This window comes from Ursus americanus, chromosome 2, assembly GCF_024610735.1.
Source record: "Ursus americanus isolate L20-20 chromosome 2, mUrsAme1.1.p, whole genome shotgun sequence".
NCBI lineage: Eukaryota > Metazoa > Chordata > Mammalia > Carnivora > Ursidae > Ursus > Ursus americanus.
The window spans coordinates 5,682,898-5,694,342 of NC_142128.1; the positions used below are offsets into that span (position 1 = coordinate 5,682,898).

Genomic DNA, 11,445 nt, shown 5'->3' on the forward strand with positions numbered 1-11,445 from the left:
GCCCCCACGCCACGCCACGCCATGCTACACCGCACCAGTTACACAGGGAAGTACCAGCATCAGTCAGGAGACAGGTTGGAGTAGGGGAAGATAAGGGCAAGAGACTTCACTGTGCTTTGCGCAGAAAGGCAGGCTTAGGACTGGCTAGTTCTGGTAATTGCAGAGGGCTCTGGAATGTAGGGGCTGTTGCTAACTGTCTGGCAATTAGGGCAGCGGGGTTGTGGCCCAGAGGGTGAAAGCCTGATTGAGAAGGGGGTCGAAGGTCTGAGCTCCGGATTGGTTGGTCTGCAGGTAAACGACACACTTGCAAGGTGAGCATTTTATTTACTTTGGCTAGGAATTGGCTAGCCCTGGGAGGGGCAGTCTCTCCGGGGTCAGCAGGCTCCAGACGTCAAAACGTCAGCAGCACATGGTTCTCCCAGGTCACCCAGAACAGGACTGGAAACCTAGGACAGCTCGTCCCAGAGCCCTTGCTCCTAGCCGCTCTACAATGAGATTTTCTCGCTGCAGCAAATACTTGCAAATACAACATGGGAAGAACTCTGGGGGAAGTTAACGACAAACACCAGTGTCTGAACAGAGATGAGCCCGGGCTCAGGCTGCAGGTGGGATGAGGCAGGAGCCAGGAAGGCTGTTTGGGGCTTTCTTCAGCCAAAGAGTTCCCGAGAGGGCGGTTATGAGCTGGCATCTCTGTTGATTCTATTCCCATTTCCATTTGGGAGAAAACCAGGGCCACCTGACAGAAACTTGAATCCCACCCCCATCACAAAGAGCCCAGATTGGATCTAACGGGCCCCACTGCGTGGCTGGGCCACGTCCCGATTGTGTTCTGACATGGGACTGCCAATACCCTGCATCCAGATTATTGGGATAATACGCCTTATTTGGGTTAGGCAGCTGGAAGGGGAGCCACAGCCTGGACGGAAATAGCAACATCTGTTGGAACCTCCCAGGAGAAAAATTCTCCTTTTGTTGTATATTAAGTCATTAAAACACAAAAAAGAAATAGGGACATTAATTTCCCCACCATATGCAGACAATATTTTAATGCAAAGGTACCAAGGGAAGTGCCTCTTGCCTTGGGCTGACAGTCTGTGGGAGGAGTGTCAGGCACAGGGTTGGGGGGTAGAGGGGTGACCCTCCACAGGAGCCAATTTGTCCCCTGAAGGGAGGGTCCAAGGAGTCCGGACTGGCTCTGGCTCAATCCCATATTCCGAGTTTCTTTCTGCCTCCTAGGCCTGAGCTTGGCTTCAAGCCCCCGGGGACCACACTGGGGTCTCAGGCTTGTGCTTACATCCTTGTCCCAGATCTTTTTAGAGGTCATGATCATTTCCCTGAACCTGGATTCCCAGCCTCCTGGGTCACTGAGGTAGGGATTCCCCTACCAACTGTCCAGCCTGATGCCAACCCACACCTGCGGGACCTCCATGAGTCGTCTGCTGGAAGGAGAGGTTTTGGGTCCAGCAGTCCTGCGTTGGAAAACCCACTCCAGCCCCTTAACTGGCCATGTGACTTTGGTTGGGACTTGGCATCTCAGGGCCTCCGTGCCTTTGTCTGTGGAATGGAGGCTGACATGTAATACCTGGGGTCATGGGGTCTAGAGCCAGTGCTGGCACCTGTACATAATGGGCGGTTTCCATTGCTGGGGAGCTGGTGGAGGGTGCACCTGTTCCCTCACCTTCTGATGGATAATTGATGACGCTCCTTCTTCCTGCACCATTGGGCTCACCTGGGATCACTGTGGGCAAAGTACGTGGCAACATCGTCCGAGCTGGCTCACAAAAATGTTACCTTGTCATATGACCCCTTGTTGCAGGGCCTTTTTGCCCCACTGCCTCTGATACCTGGCACCAGGACGCCCCTGCACTCTGCAAGGTGACAATGCCGCACACCCATGTGAGCCACTGCCCATTTCTGTATTGAGGGAGCAAATTACCCATAGGCTCTTGCCTTGTCTTCTGCCTTCCCCAACCTCCTGTGCAGACAGAGCATCCTTCCCACTCCATCTCCTTAGGCACAGGGGGGCCCCATCTCTGCCCTGAGCTGGACATCTGCCCATTGGGATGCCCAGAGCAGCTTCCCCAGGCAGTGCCTTTCCAGGCCAGGGCAGCCCTTGGCAAGTCTGTTTGCATCTTGTTCATCAGCCCCACACAGCCACTGCCTTTGGTGTGCCTGGGACGGCCCTCGTGAATGGATCAGAACCAACATGCCGGGCCAGGGTTGGTGAGAATGTGGCAGGCCTCCGGCTTCCCCAGGGTGGGAGAGGGGCAGCAGTGGCAGCAGCCCAGGGCATAAATGGAGGTCAGCACAAGACTCCCAGCTCTCCTACGGGGAGCTGCTTCTCTGCAGAGACCTCAAAATCTTTGACCCCAGTAATGACATGGTTGACCCACTGAGGAAATGGAAATTTTCACCCCTAAAATTCTCTGGACACTCTGGTGGTGGTTTGTGGGTCAGATTCCTTGGCTTTTGACAAATTGAAGTTCATTCTAATGTTGTTCTCCAGGGCCCAGTCCAAAGCCCCCTTGATGGGCAGCCTCAAAATTGCATAACACCATGGGCTTTGAGGGGGCCAGGTGTCAATTATTTTTGTTTGCTAGTAAGAAACTACAGACCCAATAAATGGTATATGAAATAAGTAAGAAATGTTTTTGCTTCATGAAACAAGGATCCTGGGGAAGGCAATCCACTTAATGTCATTAGAAACCCGGATTATGTCTGCCCTCCTACTCTGCCATCCTTGGCATGGGGATTTGATCTCATGGCTACAAGATGGCTGCTGTGCCCCCAGGTATCATATCTGAACTCCAGACAGAAGAAAGGGCAAAATATGAATGGCTGAATTTGTTCTGAGAGCTTCTGCCCGGTCCTTTTCACTTACATGTTGATGGCCAAAACTGGTCACTTGGCCATTCTAGCTGCAAGGAAGTCTGACAAGATGAGTATTTTAGCTTTCCATTCTCTTTAGAAGAGGGAAAGCAAGTTGGGAATGGTTTTGGGCATCCGATCCTGTCTGGCTGCCAGAGACAGGCAGATCTGGCAACATCACTTAGAATGACCTTGCACAAAGTATTTATTTGAACTTCTGTTTATTCATTTAGAAAATGAGGACACCAACAGCACCTCCTTCCCAGGGTTTCCATGCCTGGAATACAGTAAGTATTTAATACATGGCAAATATTATTATAATTATTATAATGGCAAAGCAATATTTACGTAAAAGGCAGGCAGCAGGCCCAGTTAATGTATTTCTGGAAAATTACTGAACTATCCCAAATTACACAGAAATATATTCCAGAAATCCCTGTAGAGGTAGCTTAGAGTTCTATTTGAAGAGGCCTGAGGGGTGACGGTAGAAACTGCTAACCTGCTTTCCTTCGCAGCCTGTAGGGTAACAGAGCCGGGAGGAAACAGGGAGAGTGTGCCCAGTGGGCTCCCAGCACCATATATACAAGCCTGCCTGGCCCCCATGGGACTCGGAACCGGACCACAAGCTGGGCCGAGTGACAGAGCTGAGGAACCCAGCCACGTGCCCGACCCACTCTTTTCCCTGGTAGAGCTGGGACCCTCCCAACCCCCACTCCCACTTCCTGTGATGCATTTTTTGCTTTGAACAAATGGATGAAAGATGAAAGCAAGCTTGAGGGGGGTTTGCTAGTGGAAAGATCTCTGAGCAGGAAGTAGCAGATGAACTGACTGCCCTTTGTAGCTGCGGGCTGCCACTCGGGCTGCCCCAGCTTCTGAGGTCCCGTGAAAGTGAGAACCAGGGAATGAGAAGAACAGGCCAGCAGAACTCCGGCCTAGGATTGCTCTGGCCTTTGCTCATCTGGCCCAGAGAGCCCCCAAGGGGTCAAGAGTGGGAGAGTGGATGGGACAGACTGTTGGGCCACCCAAGACCGTTCTGGTTGGGGCTGGTCTCCTAGGAGCCTGGGCAGCCCCTGGTCCTGAGGAAGTGATGTGGACGTGTCCTGGGGTCATGTAGAGGCAGCAGCCACAGCCCACGTGGGCCGAGTGGGTAAGCGCGGTATCTGGGACATGGTAAGTGCTCCAGAAATCCAGGTTGGGGTAGGAGATGCCAGAAGACACGAGCAGCCACACTTACGTTGGCTGGTCACCTGGCCTGACTCACTGTGATGAGTGGCCTCTGTCCTGCAACTTCCTAGCCGGCCCACCTCCTCCAGTGCTCCTTTGCAACAATAGGAAGGCCTGGGAGGGACCAGATGGAACACCCTGACTGGTGAGGTCATTCACGCATATTGAGCATACATTTAGCACCATCTGTGTGCACAGCCCTGGACCAGACAAGGTCACTATCCAGCATTGGAGGCTGCCAAGTGTCTGTATGCAGCTCTCGTTTTTCATTTAAAATCTGCTGGTTTTCACCTCTAGCACATTCTTCTTAGAAATGACTCGTGGAGTTAGTCACTCAGAGAGACACAAAGGAAAAATTAAATTAGGAGTATTCATGTCCTAATGGCAAACCCAAACAGACACCACACAGCTGGCTCTCCTGGGGAATCAGCTTCCCCACGTGGGGTTGGATTTGGGAAAGAAGTCAGAAGCTGTTGCCTGACACACATGTCCTCCTTCTGGGGCCTGTGGGCTAAGCTGAGATGGGGAATAGCTCATCCCCCTAACAGCCCCCATCCACCCCCAGAGCCTGACCTATAACCAGACTTGACTCATTTATTTGATCTTCTCATTAACCTCCAAAGTCATTCCTGCCTCAGGGCCTTTGCACTGCCTTTGCCCTCAGCTAGGGAATGGGTTCTCCCCCCCAAGATCTTCACCAAGCCCTTTCTCAGGCTTCACCGGTCAGCACAGATGTCACAACATCCTAATGAGGGGGGTCACTCAGTCTCTCTTCCTCCTGTTTTCTTCTTTACCAGCACTTACCTTGAAATGTCTACTTCTTAGCTGCTTACTTGTTTACTATCTTTCTCCCTTTACTGCGGGGGGGGGGGGGGGGCAGGTGCTGTGACCTCCCCGTATCTGGGAAGGAATGTTGCACACAGTAGTGTTCAGTAAACTTTTTTTAAAACATTTTATTTATTTACTTGAGAGAGCACAAGCAGAGAGGGAGAGGGGGAAGCAGGCTCCCCACCAAGCAGGGAGCCCAATGCGGGGCTCAATCCCAGGACCCTGAGATCATGACCTGAGCCGAGGACTGAGCCACCTAGGCACCCTGTGCCCAGTAAACATTTCAGGCAAATGAAAGGACCCCATTTGGCAGATGACACAATGGAGGCCCAGAGAATAACAGAGTTGTCAACATCCACAAAATGGGTCAGTGCCAGGATTCAAATCCAGGTCTTGGGTCTCCATGTCTTGAGCCCCTGCCATCTAGACCCCCTCTCTCGTGGAAGCTCTGGGTTTCTTCTTATTTCTGTCACAACTTACCCCTCCGAGGTCCTGCTCCCTGGAGAACGGCAGTGACCTTGAGGCTAAGCAACCCACCTTCCCTGGAGGCATTTGGTGCATTGACTGGGCCCAGGGGTGCAGCCTGGCTGCTGAACGCAGCTCTACTGCTTACAGCCTCTTGACCTCTTACATATATCACTCACAGTCTTGTGCCTCAGTTTCCCCTTCTGTACACCGGGGAGGATAGTCATATTGCCCATCTTAGAGTACGTGTAAAAGATGAAATCACACGCACAGAGCCTTAGAACTGAGCCCTACACAGAGCAGCAACAAGCAAACGTCCCCCGTCATTGTCCGGACGGCCTGTCCTCCCAGCCCTCTTGCTGTGAAGGCCACGCGGCATCTCCCACCAGCTCCCCAGCCCTCACACGCCACTATTCCCCTCAGTCGCAGCACCCGGCACAGTCCCTGAAGTCAACCAATGAAAGAATCATGTCCTCCTGGTAGGAATGCCTTCTTGCCTCGGGAAATCCCTCTCCATGGCTGCCTCCTCTGAGAAGCCTTCCTGCATTCCTGTGGAAAGACACCCGTTCCCTTTGAGTCCCAGCGCTGCGATAACACTGGAGTGACACCACAGGGAGGCCAGGTGGCAGGGAACCAACTCACAAGCCACGTGGAGCCATTTTGGAAGCCAGTCCTCTGGTCCTGTGTGAGACTTGCCCCTGAGAGCTCCTCTGCAACCTTCTGAGATCCTAAGCCCGGAGCCCCAGCTGCATCGCTCCCAAGTTCCCGAACCACAGAAAGCACGATCATTAGCGCTCTCGTTTGTAAGGTAAGTGTTGGGATGACTTTTTAATGCAGAAACAGATAACTAACATGGCGTCTAGAAACCCCACCGGGTAGCATTGCGCTCTGATGGGGTAACTGTGAGGTGGTGTTCCACACTGGGTCCTGGGGTCTTCCCATGGGATTAATTCCCATATCTCACTTTCCCACCCCATCCTTTCCCCTCCCAAATAAACCACTTGTCCTCAAAGTCTTATCTCTAAGCCACCTTCTAGAAGCCCCAAACCAAGACATAGGGAATGTCAGAGGCTCTACCGTGTGGTCTGGCCTCCCCTCGGAGCCTCTGCACAGGGGACATCTGGGCACAGCGCATCCAGCCCCAGGGACCTACTTCTTCTGTGGGTCTCACACCTCCCAGGAAACTCACCGCCTCTGTCCTGGGTGGAAAAAATGCCTCCTCAATCCAGGCTGGTGTCAGCACTCAAGGCCTGGGGATCCCAAGGGCATTCCAGACCCTCCCTTCTCCCCTCCTGCTCCCAGCATGCTGCCGAGAGTTCCCACCAGGGCTTCTCGAATCTGCCCTCCATCCCCACTCTGCAGCTGGCACAAATACAGTCTCCCCACAACAGATTAGGTTTCAAATGTATGGAGATGCTGTGATAAATAACTTTCAGATTGTTTTCTAAATGCGCCTGAGTTAATTCAAGTCGCTGTTTGTCCTCTACTGGTGTCTCCACACTCAAGAGCACCACCGCCATCCTTGGCTATATGGGTTTTCCTGACGTGACAAAGGGGTTCTCCCACTGAATGAGGTTGGGACCCCCTGGTTCCACACAGGTCAATAACCCAGGGTAGCAATGTGGTGACGGCTGTGGGCAGTGCCGGGCCAGGAAAGGAATTGGGAAGTTGGGGAGGTTGGGGAATTGGGGGAGGCTACCTCACAGGCGATGTCCAGGTTTTCCAGAACAGCCGAGACTCCAGGTGGGGCTGAGCTTTGTTCTGAAGGTGAGGTCACTGAGGGCTTGGTGGTAACTGCATTGGCTGTCCCTGTGTCGGGAATGTCCCCCAGTCCTGGTTGTTGACTTTTCTGCTCTTGATTTGGGGAGCTGCCGCATCTGGAACCCCCAAACAGGGCTGCCATCTACAGTGGTGCCGTTGTAGACACATGGTCCTGGAAGGCTCCATGCACGGGGTGGGGGGAGGGGGTTTCTTCCTGTCTTCCTGCTATTTTGGTGCTTGTTCACTTGCTTGTCTGCGTCCCCATCCCCCCAACCCTGAGCCCCATGAGAGCTGAGACCTCACCAGCCCTGTACCGAGTGCCTAGCTGAGCCCGGGCCGTCAGCGCTCCCACCAGAACCATTGCACACACGTGTGATCGAAATTCCCCAGTAGCCACATTAAAACAGCAAGTGCAACAGAGAAGATAAACTTTAATACTATATTTAATCCAAAATACCCAAAATGTTTGTCATTCCAGCATAGGATCAATATAAAGATTTATTAATGAAATGTTTTACACTTACTGCATATCTCAACTTAGACCCCTAAGTTTTCACCAGAAATACCTGATCTGTATTTAGACTTCATAAAACTTGCCGTTGAAAAAGCAGATTCAAACGTCCACGTTGGTCCAAACATCCTTGAGAGTTTTCCAAGAACTGTGTCAGACATCTACTTTAAAATGTAAATGAATGGAAAATGAACAAAATTTTTAAATCAGAGGTTGAGCTCCTTGGTCACACTAGCATATTTCAAGTGCTCGGTAACCGCAGGGGACCACTGACCATTGTACTGGCAGCTCAGACAGAGAACATTCCACTGGGCAGAGACTTCTGTCGAATGGAACAGGTCCCAGCCTTTGTGTGCTTTCGGCAGAGACATTTATTAGCGATGAATTAGGACCCGTCTGGACACTGACTCGGACCCTTCCCTCATCCCTGAAGGGCTTGGGGTGGAGGCACACGCTCCACGTGGCCCCCAAACGCACCCCCACTCCCGAAACTTATAATACCTTTGCAAAAACCCAAATGCAATTCTGCAAACAACGTGGGCCAAAAAGCCCAGAACGAGAAGGCAGATTGATTCAATATTCCCCCTAGACCTTTGTTTTCCAGATGGGGACTCGAAACCAAAAAATTTCAATAAGCTTTTCAGAGACAAATGCTTCCAAGAACATGTGGAAAAGCAAAGTCTGAGACAAGCAAATCTTTAAGCATTTCCCCGGGCGGGGCCCATCGGGTTCATTTTTGGTGACACTTAAGGGCGGCGAGGGGCTGTGAGCACATTAAGCCAGCCACAGGCTGCCGCTTTAATTTATCTGCCGCTCTTCCAGGGCCTTCGTCTGCTTGTGCGGATCTCCTCTTAGCCTCAAACGAATAAATAATTCATCCCCAAAGTGGCACATTTGCTGGTATTGCTTAGATTAAAATCCCAAAAATATGTATTTAATTTGGATTCGGTGGGGCCATTAACAGCCTCAGATAGCACCGAAACGAAAATAAAATGTGGAGCCCTTGTGAGATAACCCGCAAGTCTACTCCGGACGTTCTCTGAAACTGGACTCGCCTCACGGTGGTCTCTCCTAACGACCGGGCTGGAGACGGCGAGGGGCAGTATCTCTATAGTTGCGGCTGGTCTCCGGCCGAGTCCGCCTAATTACCGTGTTGGAGTGCATGTAGCACCCGCTTCCTGGGCTTGCAGAACTGAGGAAATGTGCTATGTAATATTTATGGTTCCTGTAAAATTTGCAGAATAATTTGTGGCGCTTGGCCTTTGGTGGTGTTTTCAGAAGAGGCTCCCCGTCTCGGCAGAGACGCACCCTCTCTGCCACCTTCCCTGGGGTCAGGCGCACACGCCCGGGGACAGTCCCCTCCTTAGAGTAGTGTGCCGGGGCTCTCCTGGCTGGCACCGGCCTGGGAATTTGGGTCAGTGGTGGGATTCGAACCCCATTTAAGAATGCTCAGGAACGTTGTTGGTGTCCCGCAAGTTCACGTGGAATCCTCACAACTGTCCTGTGTTGACCTTTATCGTGAGTCTGGTAGAGGCCAGAAGAAACCAGGGAGGAGGGGAGAGTCTTGAAGATGGTAAAGGTGGAGGGGAGAGGGGTCCCCCGGAGAATCAAGGTTCTGCCCACCTTCCTCCCTCTCTCCTGCCCTCCCTCCCTTCCTGTGACATTTAATAAGCACCTACTGTGTGCCAGGCAGCAATAAAGATGCAAATGGCACGGACAAGGGAGCCACGCCTTTGCCCTCAGGAAGCACACAGCCTGGAGGGGGAGAGGAACTTAGGAATCACATGTGCACATTGGCAGTGGTGCCGAGTGCTAGAGGATCACCCAAATCATCCTGTCTCTTGAGCATCTCAAAGCCCAGGGAGGCAGTGGCTTTGGTCCTCACTGGCCTGATAGCCAAGTGGGTGCAGAGTGAGGACTCTGGACTTGGGGCACGCCGGCATGGCGACACCAAGCCTTCAAACATCCATGTCATTTGTGCATTCATTCATTCCCTCCAGCCACAGGCATTTGCTGGGGCGGGCCCTGGGCCGGGTGCTGGGCAGGCAGGTGTGCTCGCAGGAGACTCTAACTTGGCAAAAAGACGCTGGCGACAGAGGTGAGCTGTGGAGGGTGAGACCTCGCGCTCGGGGTGGGGGTGCAGTCAGTGTGGACATAAATGAAGGCCACCCAAATGAGGACAAGCCAACACTACTTATTCAGAGCCTCTGATAGCAAGTAAGCCCCTGTCATTTGTATCTGGCAGAGCCCCAAAGGCAGGCAGCCGGGTGGTGAAGCTTTACGGTGGGCCGCAGGGGAGGCTCAGACATGCCCGGACCGGGGGGGCCTGAGGGCGCTGGAGGTGGGATCACTAAAAGTGGGACATTCTGTGTGATTGGTTAAGGGACCATATTTGGCTTTCTCTGATTTGTCCTATGTTGGAAGCAGGAAGAAGGACCAGGGAAGCTGCCAGTCGATAAAGTCCTAGCCGTCTGGGGCTGGTTGCTGTGGGTTGTGGATTCAAGTTCTATCTCCGTATATACGGTCTGGCCTGTGCTTGGCATTTCAGTCTCTCATCCTGAGTGCTCCTGCTCTGTGCCATCCTTAGGACAAGCTCTTCTTTTCACGTCCTCAGTCTTGTCAAGACAGCATCACAGATGTGGATACGTGAGCTGAGCCTGGAAGGGAGAGGAGAGATGAGTCGTCCTGGGGAAAGGCACTCGGGGTGGAGGAGGCAGCGTTGGGAAGGGGCACAAGGCCTAGGGATTAGGGAGCACCAGCAGCAGGGGAGGCGAGGAGATGGGATGAGGACAGAGAGCAAGTACCAGGTCATCCGGAGTCTGGATGTTAGGGAGCAGTAGGGAGCCACCCAAGGGCTTTGAGCAAGGGCAAGCCACGATCTGAAGTAGGTGCTAGAAAGCCAGATGTAACAGCATGGGGACAATGCACCATTGCGGGATTGAGAGTTAAGGGAGAGGGGGTATGCGGTGCTCAAGAGGAGATCGGAAGATTTGTCGTCGCACCCGTCCGGCCAAGACATGAGGAGCCTGAGCCATTACAGGGACAGTCAGCAGAGACAGGATGGACAGGGAGCTATTCCCATGGGGGATTCTGGGTGTGGAGGTGACTCGGAGCTGCTCCTGGGTTCCACACAACAGCCTGGGTGTCCCTGGGATCAACTCTCAAGATGTGTGGTGCTGTGTTCTCCAACTTCTCCCCATCACGTTTACGACAACATTTCTCAGATTTACTTGACAGTAAGCTCCCAAAACTCATTTGGCTGAATGCAAAATGCAGGTGGAGCCACCAGACAGGCTGGGATGTCTCTTAATGGAAATGTTGCAGCCTAGCCCCTCGTTGGCTTGCCCAAATCACCAAGGAGGCCGTGGCCAATCCCTGAGCCTCTCCAGTTTGGTATTACAAATGAATGAATGAGTGAGTAAGGGAGTGAATGTATGAATGATATAACAAAGCTCCTTCATCTAACCACTGAAGCTCCTTGCAAAGCAAGAAGCCAGCTTCCTTGATGACTAGGATGTAATTTAGTTCCTAATGAGCCCTTGAGAGTGTATCATAATTAGGGAGCGCTCCGGCAGACCAACCTGTCGGCTGAACAGGCCACTTCTTTGTGGCGTTGAGCGAGGATGGTGATTTACCAAAGTGAAAACTAATGAGATTCCACAGTCCCCCGCTTTTATGTGCAGCCATAGAATACTGGTGCAATTATACGTGCGCATCCATAAATTGGACACCAAGCTGCAGCGCGGGCTGTTGGTATTGGTAGCAAATGCAAAAAAATAACAAAGCTG

The 11,445-nt window shown here is 52.4% G+C and overlaps 1 long non-coding RNA gene across 1 annotated transcript; it reads left to right on the forward strand.

Annotated features, from left to right (window-relative positions):
- The first annotated feature begins 222 nt into the window (after positions 1-222).
- Positions 223-6,291, forward strand: LOC148110462 (uncharacterized). The gene is made up of 3 exons (XR_015726376.1): positions 223-311; positions 3,102-3,155; positions 5,869-6,291. It is a non-coding gene; the product is annotated as an uncharacterized LOC148110462 (long non-coding RNA).
- Positions 6,292-11,445: the final 5,154 nt, after the last annotated feature.